The sequence below is a fragment of the Crocodylus porosus genome, unplaced genomic scaffold (genome assembly GCF_001723895.1).
Source record: "Crocodylus porosus isolate Cpor-Errol unplaced genomic scaffold, CroPor_comp1, whole genome shotgun sequence".
NCBI lineage: Eukaryota > Metazoa > Chordata > Crocodylia > Crocodylidae > Crocodylus > Crocodylus porosus.
The window spans coordinates 118,660,492-118,676,417 of NW_017728906.1; positions in this window are offsets into that span (position 1 = coordinate 118,660,492).

The window sequence follows — 15,926 nt, forward strand, 5'->3', positions numbered from 1 at the left end:
AAAATTTCAGAGGCTGCCAACAGGACAAGGGCTGGCGAGATTCAGGTGCCCAGTGTGGTATACTGTCTCCCAAACTTACACATTGTCCTTCATAGGAAGAATCATTCCTGTCAGGACTACATCCCCAATTTGAGCCTTATGGGCATTTATTGTGACTTTCTTCTTCTCCCATAGTCACTCCCATGTCTCACTGGTGTTGTCACATATCATCGTTACAAGGCATCTTGCCTTCCTAATGTCCAGTTTCTCACATCTTTTAAACACGTGTTGATGTTTTGGCCTCCACCCCCTTTTTCTAGTTGGGTTATTTCTGTCTCAGGGCCATTCTGCCCAGACCTGGCTTAAGAACTCTAGCCCTGCCAGTATCCCACCTTTTCTCTGCCTTCTGCCCTGGCTTGGGCAGGGAATCACCCCATCTTGTGCCTCACCTTAGCCTCTGCACTCCCCCTGCAACCACACTCCCAGTATACCTGGAGAGACCAACAAAAATGCAGACTACCACTTTACATAAACCTCTCCGGGATTCAACAGAGTCAATGCTTGCAAGAAGATTAAAAAAAAAAAAAAAATCCACTCCTTTTTAAATGCACTCCTCTCACCCAAAACCTGAAGGTTTTCTCACATTATCCTTTTAGCCTCTGCACTCCCCCTGCAACCACACTCCCAGTATACCTGGAGAGACCAACAAAAATGCAGACTACCACTTTACATAAACCTCTCCGGGATTCAACAGAGTCAATGCTTGCAAGAAGATTAAAAAAAAAAAAAAAATCACTTCCTTTTTAAATGCACTCCTCTCACCTTGTAGTATCAAATTATCACAAGCTGGTCTGTGCTGCTGCTCCTCGTGTCTCCTCCCAGGCTGTCAGCTTCTGAGCTACTGAAGTTCCTGGCAGTCTGCAAGATAAAAGCTCACTTGTACCCATATGTCCCAAGAGTGCCTTCCTTCAATTCCTCCTGTCCAGCTCCTGTTCAGGCTTTTTTCTGCATCCAATGGCACTTTCAGCTGGCCATTTGCCTGCCTTCCCCTCTCTACCACAAGAAAGTCCCCATCTTTTAAATAACTGACCTCTCTCTTGCCCATGGCTTCATTTTCTTAAAGGGGCAGGGTCCTGGCTTACTTTCTCTACCTTCCTGGCCCCTGCCTCTGTCCTTCTGTTTTTCCCCTCAGCTGAGTAACAGGGTTAGGGTCTCCTGCTGCATCATCCATTCCATTACAGGACTCCCTTCTTGTAAGCTATCCCACCAAGTCTCACTTATTCTAAACATATCATCATTTTGGGACTGTATGAGGACTTCCAATTCTTCTTGCTTGTTTCCCAATCTCCATGCATTCATGTACAGATATCTGAGGTAACTAGCTGATTGCCTTACTTTCTCAGGAAGAATGAAAAAAACAACTCCCTTGCTGCCCTGCTGTTCCTCCTGATTGTGCTTCCTCCTGGTTTCCTGACTTACCTCAGGGCTTTGGTGACCATCCTCTGGTGAACCTAGTTTAAAGCTTTCTTCACTAGGTTAGCAAGCTTGTCTGCAAAGATGCTCTTCCTTCTCTTCATTAGGTGAATCCCATCTCTTTCTAGCAATCCTCCTTGGAACAACATTCCATGGTTGAAAAAGCCAAATCTCTGCCTAGCTGTGCATTGATATTCAGGATGTGTCCACTGTAGTCTGAGTCCTTCTCCTTGCAAGAAGAACACCATCTGAGCCCCTGTCCACTTCATGCTTTCACCCAGAGCCCTGGAGGCACTTTTGATCTACTCAGGGTCCTTCATGGCAGTATCATTTCTGCCCACCTGGCTGAGCCACATGGGATAATAGTCTCAATAATCCTTCTGTGGCATCTTGGATCCAGGCAAACAGCAGTCCTCCCAAAACTACAGGTCAGGCTGGAAAATCGATGTCTCCAACCCCTGCATAACAGAATTGCCTACTACTGCCACCCAACACTTCCTTTTGGTGGTTTGTGGTTTCAATCCTTCCAGCACTCAAGGAGGCCTGGTCTGGCCTCTTCCACTGACAAAGCATTCTCCTTATCCTTTGTTGCTACAGCTGCATATGTTTTTTCCAGGTAAACTTCAACAGGTAGGGATGAAGACTTCTGCCTGCTGCCAGAAGCCACAAGCTTCCACTTTCCTGGGAGTCCACAACCTATTTCTTCCCCAGCACCACCTCTGGCAGTCCTTCTTCTTGAGTCCTAGAGGTCTCCTCCAGCATTGAATCAATGAACTCATGGCTGAATATTCTTTGGAGGCTCACCACTTAGCTTTCTTGCCTGCCTCTTGAAGAACACCACTAGGAGGCACCCCTTGCATCACAGTACTCCCCCACCTGGAGTCACTAGAAGGAACCTTCAAGCTGCAGTCCCCACAGTGCCAAATGAAGACCTGTGTGGAAGCCTTGACAATGAGTGGTTCTGTCCGGGTATACCCCTCACAAGTACAAGCAGAGGAAGAGCTAGCAGTAGCAATGGCTCTGGCATTGCAATGTTCTCCAGTCATTTCTCTGGTTCTCTTAAATCTACAACCTAGTGTTAGGGTGACAATATTTGGATCTTGGGGAGCACTGGATTTGCAGCTGAATAAAGGCTTTAACCTGTGGCCTAGAGAAGCTGCTGACCACAAGGCAGAACGATATATTAAAAGTAACATAGCAAGATGATTAGGCAAGCATTTTCCCAACAATGGAGTAGTGTTGTAAAGATATATAGCTCACTATGTAAGAAGAACAAGATGCAGCCCACCAGCTATCATCAGGACATAAAGCAGAAGCAAGACCTTGGAGATGAAGGAGTCAGCAAGAAACAGCAAGTGACTGAAAGAAACCAGGGTCGAAGTCTTGAGTATGCGCTCTTAGCAGAGGCATGCAAATGAATGAAATGCATAGGCAATTCCATGCTAATGAGGCAAACAGTAGACAGAGGCAGAGCTTGAGATAGGAGGGAATATGGGTGGAACAAAGGAGGGGCAAAGGTAGGGTAAATGTTAATGAGCATAAACCAAGGTGTATAAATGTGAAAAGAACTAATGTTCACTGATGCTCCATGGTTTGTTGTTTTTTGGGGGAACATGCCCAAAGCTGTCTCCATTTTGAATAAAGCTATTGTGAGCAATGTGTGCTGTTGTTTGCTCCCTGCTTGCTCCCTGAGCAACTGGATCCATGGGCAATTGGATCATCATCTCCCTAGATGATTGGGCATCACGAGGAGTCGGGGTCTAACAGCTGTCTCTTCGAGTAGACCTTCCCCTGTAAGCTGTCTGTTTGTTGCTTCTTTGTCCTGAAAGGTTTCTTTTTCCCTAATAACTTGCTGCTTCTTACCAAGCTTACAGTGAAGGAAGGTGAGAGAGTATTTCCAGGCAAACTCCTTAGGGAACTCCCCTCCTGCTTCTGTCTCTAGTAAATAAGTATTGATCTAACTATTGAATTTTAGTTACTTATGTTAAATATCTTGGTTATTCTTAATTAAACCTACCTTAAAAGTTTCTCCTTCAAACAGAGGTGCAGCAAACTGACCTGTGAATTTATTGAGAATTGCTTTGTCTGATGCCCGTGTTCACTCACTTCCTGGTCACTCAGGGAGCCTCCTTTTGTACCGTCCTGGGCCTGGACTGCTCTGACTCCTTGTTAGGGCTACTGTCAGGCACAGGCAACAATCACTCAGAAATCAAATAACTCAGGAATCACTCAGCTAGCAGCACCCTCAGCTGCTCAGAGGACATACCTAAAAACACAACCAGCCAAACACACAAACAATCCTGGCTTGCTTATCTTCCAGGAGCAGGATCTAGTGCCTGTTCCCTCTTTCTCTTCCCCTTCCTCCTTTTGCTCCCAGTGAACTGTTTGCAAACTGCCCTGTTTGTTGTCCCTATTCATTTGTTTATTCAAGTAAATACAGCAAGGTAGCATATTATCTAGGAATCTAAAGTGGTTTTGTGGTATGACGTTTCTCCTAGTTTCTCCTTGTAGAATTTAAAGTGGTCTACTTGTTTCATTCTCTTAGGGTGGAAACAGATATTGTCTTTGGTCATTCATTGTGCCATCCCAACATTTTTATTTTGGCACAAGTGAAAATAAATAGAGATCCCTACCTTTTTGTCATGCCATAAATGTGCAAATTTGTGCCACTTTATTGGTGTGCGTATTTATTTCCTTAAGGCAGTGAAGTGTTGGCAGAACACAGCTACCTCTGGTCTCCAGCCACTTGCACAGGCCCAATCCTGCACAGGTTAGGAATTCCCTGGTAGAATCAGGGCCTCAAGGTTTTTCAGCTTTCCCCGCTTACCCAAATAATCCCCAGAGATTCTGGAGGTGCATCTGGATAAGTGGGGATACTGTTGACCCATGATTTACATGGAGGAAAAAGTCAGGGCAAGTTCCATATAGAGGCAGGGGGTAACAGTGATTCACTAGTTTCTATAATGCTGCACAGCTCTCTGCTGCCCACCCGAAGACCCCATGTTTCAATGTGGAATACCTGAGCAAGGAGAAAACATGTTGCCCAGTAAAGTGGATATCTGGCAGTACATGTTGCATCATCAGCTTTGTTTTGGCTTTGTCAGTTTTTATACCTAGTTCCTGAGGTTGACGTTTTTAACATTGCTTGCAAAGCATTTTTTTAAAAACCCACAGCTCTTGGACAAAATATAATAGATAAGCAAGGGTTAGATTTAGTAAACTCAAGGAAGTGGTGCAGGATCTGTCTTTAAAAGATGAAATTGCTGCTGGATAGGATATAATAATTTAAATTTATATGAATGTGTTTTATCTGCTATAAGATGCCTAGTTTAAGGCTGTGTGTGTGTGTGGGTGTGTGTGTATGTGTGTCACAAAAAGGACTTGAAAGAAGTGTGTTCAACCTAACCATAATAAACAAACACCAAGCTCTAGTGAAAGCATCGTATCTGTTCATTTTTAATCCATGTGTGTGTATATAAACAACCCCATTAAAAATAAACAGAAAGTTTATCCTGGTTTTCTCTGATAAAAAAAAAATCCCGAGTTTTCAGATTTAAAAAAAAGTCACACAAAATCCACATTTTTATAGTAATCACAGTGAAATGCCACTAAAAAAGATTGCTTGATCAATCTGGAATTTTTTTTAATCTATATAGGTTATTAATTAAAGTAACCGCAAATCCATATTTTTCCATTTTGATCGTGGAAAAATATGGATTTGCGGTTACTTTAATTAATTTGAAAATTGGGGATTTTATTTTTTTAAATCAGAGAAAAACCAGGATCCCAGTTGATCACCCAGTATGCTCTGGTACAAAAATGTAATTTTGACTATAGTTGTATTATATATCTTTACATATCTGAACATTATCTTTCAAGTCTTTTTTGTAAGATTGTGTACATAGGCAAGTGATGCACCAAAATTGCAATGATCATTGTCTCCCCTGTTTTTTTTCATGAAGTGAAGTGTTTGATTAATTTCATTTTACCACATCAAGCATTAGAAATTGTATGCTCTGACATGTTTGAAAGTCTTTCAGTGGAATGGAATCTTTACATTATTCAAGTTAGTGATTTTAAATAATGTTAAAAACACCACAATCTGTGATGCATAATGCTCTCCTTTTATTATCCAAATAGAGTGGGGAGAGAAAAAAGGAAAGGAATCATAAGTTGAATACAGTAAATAGTAAACCTTTATTTCCAGGATTTTTTTTATTAGCTAGGGAAGGAAGGAAAAAAAAGTATTATTCTAGGTTTAAATGTGAAGTCACTTTGGTTTTGCAAAATTAAAAACAAAAAAGCCGTTCCAAAGAAGTATGTACTAATGAATGCCAGAAATAAACCCACGCATAACTGTATAGTAGAGCAGCATTTTAAAAAATATTTTTCCCCTTTAGATGAGCTCTCTGCATTGCTCACTTATATTCTACATGCCGGTAATTAAATACAGTTTACAGCATTTACAAATTTACAGCAACGCACTGTCTACTCTTCAGAGGTCAGAAATCTTGTAAATTTCCCTTTTCTTACCAAGTAAAGATCAGAACTTATTGCTATTGGTGAAGTGGGCTAGAGATATAGGAAACAAATATCAAAGGGAACAACAAAGAAACAAGTTAGCTGGGCAAGAAGAAGCAACACGGAGCCCAAGAGAAAAACATAGATCATATGATGTGGTCATTTGAAGTTAACATTAGTTAACTTGTCCCCAGTACATACCAATATCCCACTGACAATCTGAAACCAAATTTCTGAGAAATAATTTACATGGATCTACATAATGCATTTTACCATTCATTTTTTAGGTTGGGATTGCACTCTAAGTATCCAAATATCATTTGTGAATTGAGGGAAACACGTAGGCATCCAGGCTAGAGCCTGGTCTATACTACAGCTTTTTGTTGATGGAACTTTGGTTCTACCAGCAAAACTGAACACATTCAGTTCACATGCTGAATGGCAAAACCCTCTATTCTGCTGGCAGAGTTAGACCACATATAACACAAAGAAGGTTTATATTGCTACCTGACATTTGCTTAAAGGTATGTATAAGCCTTCTGCCAGCTACTGTTGTCTTTTTCATGGCTGAGACTTCCTCCAAATGTGATTTATGCTCTGGCAACACAGTTGCCAAGTGAAGTTGCTTGAGCCTCCAGAAACGTATGGGGTTTACACACTTCTTGGGGTTTAGAAGTGACGGTTATAGTTGGGTTCCAGAAATTTTGATGGCAGAGGCAGGTGAGTGTAAACGTAGCTTAACTTACATAGCTAAGTTACTTAGCAACACAAATTGCAGTCCTAAATAAAATAGAAACAGAAAAGAAGTGAATATAATATGTAATGGACTGTATTACAGTTGAGGGTATCCTAATAAAGGAATTGCATGCACCAATGTTCTAATTCCAGAAGGAAAGAAAACCAGACTGTGTTAAAATCATATCTCAAAATATGGAAACAAAATACTTCAAATGTTTTTCACCTATTCTGTGTTATGGAATTTTGGAGGGTTTTTTTGGTTGGTTTTTTTGCTTTCTGTGGTTTTTTTCTGAATTTTCTTTCCAGCTTGTTTAAAGAACAAGAACTCTTGCACAACCTACAAGAAGTAGGTTTTGGATTTACATTTTCATATCATTTATTCTATAATTTAGACAAATTCACACGAGCACAAAATACTGGATTATAAAATGGACTGGATTATAAAATCATAGAATCAATGAGTTGGAAGGGACCTAGACTGATCATCGAATCCGAAAGTGTTATATTTCGGAATGTAAGTGTTTTTGACCGTATCTTATTTGTAAAATGGCATATGAAACAATACATTTACCAAAGTACAGTTTCTGCCACTTTGCGGTTCAAAAATCTGAATAGGCTTTGCAAGAACTGTAACCCAGTTCCATGCATTTGTCAGATGATCTTCTAAGATTTGGTTAGGAAATGAGAAGAGTTATATTAGCTTATTAGTTTTACATTGGTAAAACACCTTATCACACAATCTGGAAAGGTTTAACCATTGAATAAACAATTTAATTACTTAATCTAATTATGTATTGTTTAAGTACAAGCTAATTTTGGGTGGGGTTTTTTTTTGTTTTTGCTTTTTAATAAAGGGGGGGGCGTTTATTTTCTAATGTGACCAATCTTTTTTAGAAATTATTTATCTGCATATCCAGTTGAGAGAACAAAGTTTGTTTGATTATGAATACTGGAGCAAAGCTATGCTCAGAATAATTCACATGCATAGTTTTCAAAATATCTGACTAATTTAATATTATGAAACTGTGCAGAACAGGTACAAGAAAATGGGTGTTGCAGGTTTTCTAATCTTTGTACCCCAAGTGTCATTTTATGAGAGACTAATGTGGGTAGGCATGGCTGGGTTCAGGCAGCTCTTAAATCATTCTGTTATATTTTGATAAGGACAAACTAGAAACCAGTCCAGGTTTCTTTTTCATGACCTATTGGAACATGTACTATTTTCTGCTTTCCATGCTTCCTATGTTTATTTGTGGTACAATCAAACTAATATCAGGATCTGCTTCTTTCCCCCTCCATTCACTGTACTTTTCTATTTGTCTGCACAGTAGGGTCATATAAAATCACTAATTTGACTAAGCATGAATATTTTTCTTAGGGATGGGAATTAATTCACGTTCTTTTGCATGATGTATTCTATATCAGTTGTGAAAGGTTTGTGAAAGTTTCCTATACTCTTATATTGTTGTATTCTCATCCTCCTAATGTGTCTGTGTCAGGCTACTGATTTGAACTGTTTTATCACACACTCATTGTGACTACATCTAGTGAACATTATAATCTATTCTGGGAATGCCCTGAGTGTGCTGGTTTATCCAATAGCTTATGTTCTAATGTTAAATTATTCAGAGCCTATTTTTTTTTAATTTAGCTGTCCAATTCCATTTAAGATTCCCTATATTGCAATCTGTCATTCCTACCTTTGAAACCAACTTTAATGAGCAGTATCTGGGTTACCAACTCAGAAAAACCTTGATTTCTTTCAAAGAAAAGCTTTAAATGGAGGCTTTTCAAATAGTTTGGATTTTTCCAGTGTGCTACAGTAAGCTAGCATGGTGTTCTGAAGATATTCTTGCATTTCTCCTGATACTAGACTATGTAGTGATCTATGGGATTGGAAGTCATTTGTCTATCTCAGGTCCTATTTGTCTATATCAGCTCTGTTAACACTTCCCCTTTCCTGTAGTTCTTTGCAATACTTCCATTTTCAAAGGCCATACACAGCATATTTCTTACAGTCTCCTGTATTAAGGACATAACTTGTTATTCTGACATCATCTTGTCTTAACTTTGCAGAGGAATAGAAAGTTGTGCAAAAAGGGTAAAGTAAAATACATTCCGTTTACAGCATCTCAGCTCAGGACAACCAGAGAAAGGAGAACCTTCTCTGCTTGTTATAAAGGGTGATACAGTAGTTATCTATCTATTCCTGATTACAATAAAGAACATATAGAAAGAAATTGTACTTTTAGGATGTTCCTACAAAACAAGTTGGAAGTGGTTATTTGCAGAGGTTCATGCTACATGAGGCTGGCCAGTTATTATCTGGACCCTGAATGAAGCAGGCCTCTGTAAGTCCCCTGTGAGATATTTCTAAACACCATATCTATTTTTCCATTCTTCTCTCATGACAGCAAACTGGTTCCTGGCATGATGGTGGCAGAATCAGAAGAGATGACAGCAGTGAGAGAGGGGCAGAAACAAGACACAGAAAGGCACAGTGTATGGAAGAGATGTAGTGTTAGAACATACTATGAAAAAAATGAGGTTACTATAGGTTGAAGAAACCCCCACAAAAATGTGACAGCTTCTTTGGATCCTATGAAACTCTACTCACTGGAGGGAAAACACAGTGTTTGGTCTTGAATATTACACATAAGAGGGAAAGTATCAAAACAGGGCTTCAGTTTCAAAGGGCTTGTAGTCCAAATCTAGAAAGAATACAACAAATATAGAGGATAATCATACAAATATAACAAACATTTTAAAAGATTAGAAACTGCTGGATAACTGATAGATATGTTAAAATGGAATTATTGTTGAATGGATGCATTTCTACTGGGATGCTGGGCATAATGCTGAGATACCCATCTCCTGATGAAGGGGAATATATTGTGGCAGTCAAGGCCAGGATAATGGGGTGGCTTTAGAGACAAGCAGTGGGCAATAAGATCAATAGGGTTAATGGTCAAAGAGCTCAAAGATCTGCCCCAGTCTAGATGGTCAATTTGGCTAGTGTTGTCAAGACATACTAGTTCTTGTATTTAATGGCACACAAGAGAATGATCTAGTTAGCATGATCTCTGTATCTTGGGGCAGTAGGGATAATATATTTTTTTTAATTTAAAGAAATACAGTTTCACAGGATCCAAAGAAGCTTTGTCACATTTTATAAGAGTTGCCTTAAGCCTAAAGCGATCTCACTCTGATACTATGGTTTTACACTACCTTCTTTTCACAGAGGAAAACAAAGGTTGGACAGGTTGGGAGGCATAGTGTCAGTCATATGGAGATTTGTTTGGGGAAGTGGAATTAACTGCAAGGTTGTGGAATAGGTCTAGATGGCAAGCTGGTTTTAAGCCAAATCTTGGGAGGGTCAGTATTGAAGGAGTCTTGCCTGAAAGAAGGTATGATGGCCACTTCACATACACAGGAATAGTGGCTGTAGAGCACTGAAGGGCAGTCATAATATACCAGTTTTACTTTAAGGAATACAAAGAAGTAACTAGTGGATGAGAAGAGATTAGATGGACAGAGAAGGTTTCTTTATGAAATCAAACATTGCTCAGTAATATCCTGTACTGGGAACTAGTACCCTGCATTTAATTGTATGTGTATTGTGACTACGTGAGATGACATGTTCACATCTCCTTTCAGGCCACACCGCAGGAGCAGCAGCTGGGGATTTTTTTAAATCACCAAAGCAAGAATGAATTAGATGGAGCAGCAGTGGCAGGGCACAGGTTTTCTCTTTCCTCTCTGGTCTCATTGTTCTCTGCCAGAGAGTGGAAACAGGGAAGAGGAAACCACCTGCTACCACTACTGTTGTGCCTAGCCAAGTCTGGCTCTTTGCACAAGTACTCTCTGCAATCGCAATAGAAGCAAGGCAGTTGGGACAAGAGCAGAGGTGACAATTGGTGAGTCTTTCCTTCCTGCACCTAGAGCTGAAATGGAGAAGATGAGGGTGAATGGGAGAGAGGAGGAGAGATGCTACTGAGAACAAAAAAGGAGAGGGGAGAGACTTATTATCAATTTGGGGACTTAATTTTAAGTGCTGCCCCTCCTGAGTGATCTGCCTACCTCCTTTCCCCCTCTCCATCACCCTGCAGTGCTAGCAGCTGCTCTTACAGTGCTGCTTTCAAAATCCTGGATTCACCCATGTGCATTAATTTATTAACAATTACAGTTTTGATATTTTGTAAGTTCTGATAGAAAGCAGTTGCAGAAAAATCAATGCTATTTAGAGGCATATTATTAGATACTTTCATTAGAAACACATTGTCTTTGTAGGCCTCCATGCTACGTATATTTTTAATCCTTCCTCATATCAGGAGGTTTATATGGTAAATACATCAATCAAGTCATATGGATTTGGCAGAGAGTTTAACACAATGGGAATTGCTAATCCTGACCCAAAGCTTCCTTCCTTGAGAAGTTCACATCAGACTCATAAGAAGTCACGCAACTTTCCCATCCTGTTAATTTCATGTCAGTAGCTTTATGTATGTCATCTGTTGTGAGAAAATTTAGTACATTTTGATAACAGATTGATTTTATATTAGATATGCCAAATGAAAGCAGAATACATTAAAACTTGAAAAAACTAGTTTCTATATAGCTCTGCTATTTATGAAATGTAAATTTTAGATACATATATTAAAATCATAAAGTAGTAAAAATTTGAAGGAAGGACAGATAAGGGGGAAAAAAGGAGGAAGAGGTGTTCCCCTACTTACATCTATTTCTCAGGTATAGCATGAAGATGAAAATCTCTGGGTGAAGTTCAGAATGGAAAACTAAAGAAGGAATGTCATGGTGGGAGTCTGCTATAGGTCACCAAACCAGGAAGAGGCGGACAAGGCCTTCTTTAAACTACTAATAGAAGTGTCCAAAACAGGACCTGGCTCTCATGAACTTTGATTATTGTAACATCCACTGGGAGGGAAACACAGCAGTGCAGCAAATTTCTGGAGGGTGTTAGGGATAACTTTTTTATACAGATGATAGAGAGGCCAACAAGGGGGGGCAGGGGAGAACTCTTCTCAACTTGCTGCTCACAAACAGAGAAGAATTGGTTGATAATATGAAGGTGAAAGGTAATGTGAGTGACACAGAATGAGAGACTTTAACAAACTCAGGGAGCCAGTGGGCAGAACCCCTGGGAGGCAAGCCCTAGGGGGAAAGGAGCCAGTGAACAAGGGCTGCAAACAGGGTAAGCAGTTTGCAGACAGTTGTTCAGTTGCTGGGGGCAAGAGAAGGAAGGGGGAGAGAAGCCAGGCACCAGGCGTCAGATCCTGCCCAGGGAACATAAGTGATCCAGAGCTGCCTATGCCTTTAGTTTGCTGAATGTTTGTTTGGTGGGCTGTGTTTGTTTGGGTTGTGTGCTTTGAGAAGTTGGGAGTGATTGGTGACTTTTGAGTGATTGCTGCCTGGGCCTAACAGAAGCTCTAACAAGGGGTAGAGTGAGTCCAGGCCCAGCAGGTTATAAAAGGAGACTCCACAGGCAACTGGGGAGCCAGCAAACAGGAAACCAGCAAGCAGGGGCTGTAAACCATGTAAGCAGTTTGCAGGCCAGTTCATACCCCTACACCCCACACCCCTTTTAGAGGGACAAGCCTTTCAGCTTGGCATGAGGAAGCAGGAGAAAAAAAAGAATCCTTTGGGGCCAATGAGCAATAAACAGTCCAGGTTCCAGGTGAGTTCACCAGGGAATGTCTGCTTGGAAGACGAGAAGTAACAGGTAGAAGGCAGATTAAGAGACCCATGGAAATGGCTGGAGGATGTCACAATGCCAGAGCCACTGCCACTGTCTCTGCTTGCACCTGAGGCAGGACTGCTCACCACTAAGGCTTCTGCCCAGGTTCAGGTTTAGCACTGTGGGGACTGTGGCTTTCAGGTTCCTTCCAGTGATGGCCAGGTCAGGCAGTGCCTGCAATGTGAATGATGCCTCCCAGTGGTGTCTGTCAGAAAGCAGGCAAGAGAACTACAGGAGTAGGTGGTGAAACTATGAAGCCTCATCTGCCATGAGGCGTTCATCAATTTGATGCTTGAGGAAACCTCTGAAACTGTGGAGAGAGGACATGGACCCCCCCAAAAAGGGTGCAAACTGGAAGCTTGTGAGTTCTGGCAGAAAGCAGAGATCTTCACCTCCACCTGCAGCGGTTCATCTGGGGAACAGATATACAGTCCTAGCAGCAGAAAGGGAGGAGCACATTCAATTGGTGGAGGAAGACAGGCCAGGCCTCACCAGGGTGGGAATGATTGAGATGGTTGTCAGCAAAAAGAAGTGACAGGTGGTGGTGGTTGGAGATTCCCTTCTGTGAGGGACAGAGGAAGCCTTCTGCCACCCTGGTGTGTTGTCTCAAGAGGTCTGCTGCTTTCCCAGAGCCTGGATTTGAGATGTAACAGAGGGATTACTGAAACTCATTCAGCCCTCTGACCACTACCCCATGCTGCTTTTCCTTCTGGGCACTAGTGATACTTCCAGGGGAGACCCTGAGATTATCAAAAGTGACTACAGGGCTTTGGGTGCAAGGGTGAAGGGATCTGGGGCTCAGGTAGTGTTCTCATCAATCCTTCTGGTCAAGGAAAAGGGCCTGGGCAGGAGCAGGTTCATGCTACAGATCAACACCTGGCTGTGCAGGTTGTATCACCACAAGAGTTTTGGCTCCTTTGACTATGGGGTGTACTTCCAAAAAGAAGGACTGATGGAAAGAGATGGAATCCACCTGATGATGAGAAGGCAGACAGGCTCACTAACCTAGTGAGGAGGGCTTTAAAAGTTTACTGGAGAATGGAGATGAAAGCCCTGAAGTAAGTGGGGAAGTAGGAGACCTGGAGGAAGAGCAAGCAGGAGGGAGCAACAGGGGAGGTGTTCTCATACTTCCTGAGAAATCAGGAAAATCAACTAGTTACCTCAAATGCATGTTAATGCACAGGGCCTGGGAAATAAACAGGAAGAATTGGAAGTCATTGAACAGTAATGGAACTATGATATGGTTGGAATAACAGAGACTTGGTAGGATAGCTCGCATGACTAGAGCACTGTCATGGATGGGCACAAACTGCTCAGGAAGAACAGGCAGGGGAGAAGAAAAAAAGAGTTTCACTTTATGTAAAAGAGCCATATGATTGCTTAGAGCTCCAGTATGAAACTGGAGATAAGCTGGTACAGAGTCTCTGGGTTAGGGTCAGGGGGCATAGCAACAGGTGTAATATTGTGCTGGAGGTCTGCTATAGAACACTAGGCTAGGAGGAAGTGGCAGATGAGGCTTTCTTCAAATAGCTAGCAGAAGTTTCCCGATCACAGACCCTGGTTCTCATGGGTGACTTCAATTACCCTGACATCTGCTGGTAGGGCAATACAGCAGTGTGCAGGCAATCTAGGAAGTTTTTGGAGAGTATTGAAGAAAACTTCCTGGTGCAAGTGCTGGAGTGGCCAACTATGGGTCATGCTCTTCCTGACCTGCTGCTCACAAACAGGGATGAATTGGTAGGGAATGTAGTAGTGGATGGCAACCTGGGCAGCAGTGACCACAAATATATAGTGGTTCATGGTCCTAAGGAAAGGAAGGATGGAAAGAAGCAGAATAAGGACCCTGAACTTCAGAAAAGCAAACTTTGACTCACTCAGGGGACTCATGGACAGGATCCCCTGGAAGCCAGTGTGAGGGGGAGAGGATTCTAGGAGAGCTGGTAGTACTTTTAAGAAGTGTTACCAGGATCACAGAAACAAAATGTACCAATGCACAGGAAGACTAGCAAGTACGGCAGAAGACCGGCTTGACTTAGCAGGGGAACTCTTTAATACACTAAATCACAAAAAGGAAGCTTATAAGATGTGGAAACTTGGACAAATAACTAGGGAGGAATACAAGAGCATTGCTCATGCATGCAGGGATGAAGTCAGGAAAGCCAAAGTACAATTAGATTTGAAGCTAGAAAAAGATGTGAAGAGTAACAAGAAGAGTTCTACAAGTATATTGGTAGCAAGCATGACCAGGAAAGTATGGGTCTCTTACTGAATGGGGGAGGCAGTCTTGTGACAGGATGCAGAAAAGGTTGCAGTACTCACTGCCTTTTTAGACTTAGTCTTCACAGGCTATGCCATCTCCTAGACTGGTGCGCTAGGCCATATAGTTTTGGGAGGAGGTGACCAGCTCTGAGTGGTGAAAGAATGGGCTGAGGGAGTTGGTTGATATGATTGCAGAGCCAGTGGTCATCATCTTTGAAAATTCATGGTGATCAGGAGAGGTCATGGATGATTGGAAAAGGGCAAACATAGTTCCCATATTTAAGAAAGGGAAAAAGGAAAATCCAGAAACTACAGATCAGTCAGCCTCATCTCAGTCCCTGGAAAAATCGTGGAACAGATTCTCAAGTAATCCATTTCTAACTACTTGGAGGAGAAAAAGGTGATTAGATTTCATAGATTTCATAGATATTAGGGCAGGAAAGCACCTCGGAAGATCATCGAGTCCAGTCCCCAGCCCAAAGGGCAGGAAGTCAGCTGGAGTCATAGGATCCCAGCAAGAGAAGAATACAACTTGCTCTTGAAGGTGTTCAATGTAGGTACTTGAACCACCTCTGATGGCAGGCTGTTCCAGGCCTTGGGGGCTCTGACAGTAAAGCAATTCTTCCTTATGTCCAGCCTGAAATGGTCTTGCAGTAGTTTATAACCACTCGAACTCATCATCCCTTGGGGCACTCTGGTGAACAAACGTTCCCCCAGATCCTGGTGGTCACCCCTGATAAACTTATAGGTGGCCATCAAATCACCCTTGAGCCTGTGCTTTTCCAGGCTAAAGAGCCCCATGGCTCTCAGCCTGTCATCGTAAGGTCTGTTTTCTTGACCTCTGATCATGTGCATGGCTCTTCTCTGGACTCTCTCAAGTTTATCCACATCCTTTTTGAATTGTGGAGCCTCAAACTGGATGCAGTACTCCAGCTGTGGCCTCATCAAGGCCGAGTACAAGGGGAGAATGACATCCCGGGATTTTCATGAGAAGCATCTGTGGATGCAAGCCAGCGTTTTGGTCACTTCAGTAGCCGCAGCATTGCATTGCAGGCTCATGTTCATCTTGTGATCAATCATGACCCCCAAGTCCCTTTAATTTGTAGTGCTAGCCAGTGTAGCACTGCCGAGCCTATAAGGTTGCTGCAGGTTTTTCTTCCCAAGGTGGAGAACCTTGCATTTTTCAGTGTTAAACACCATC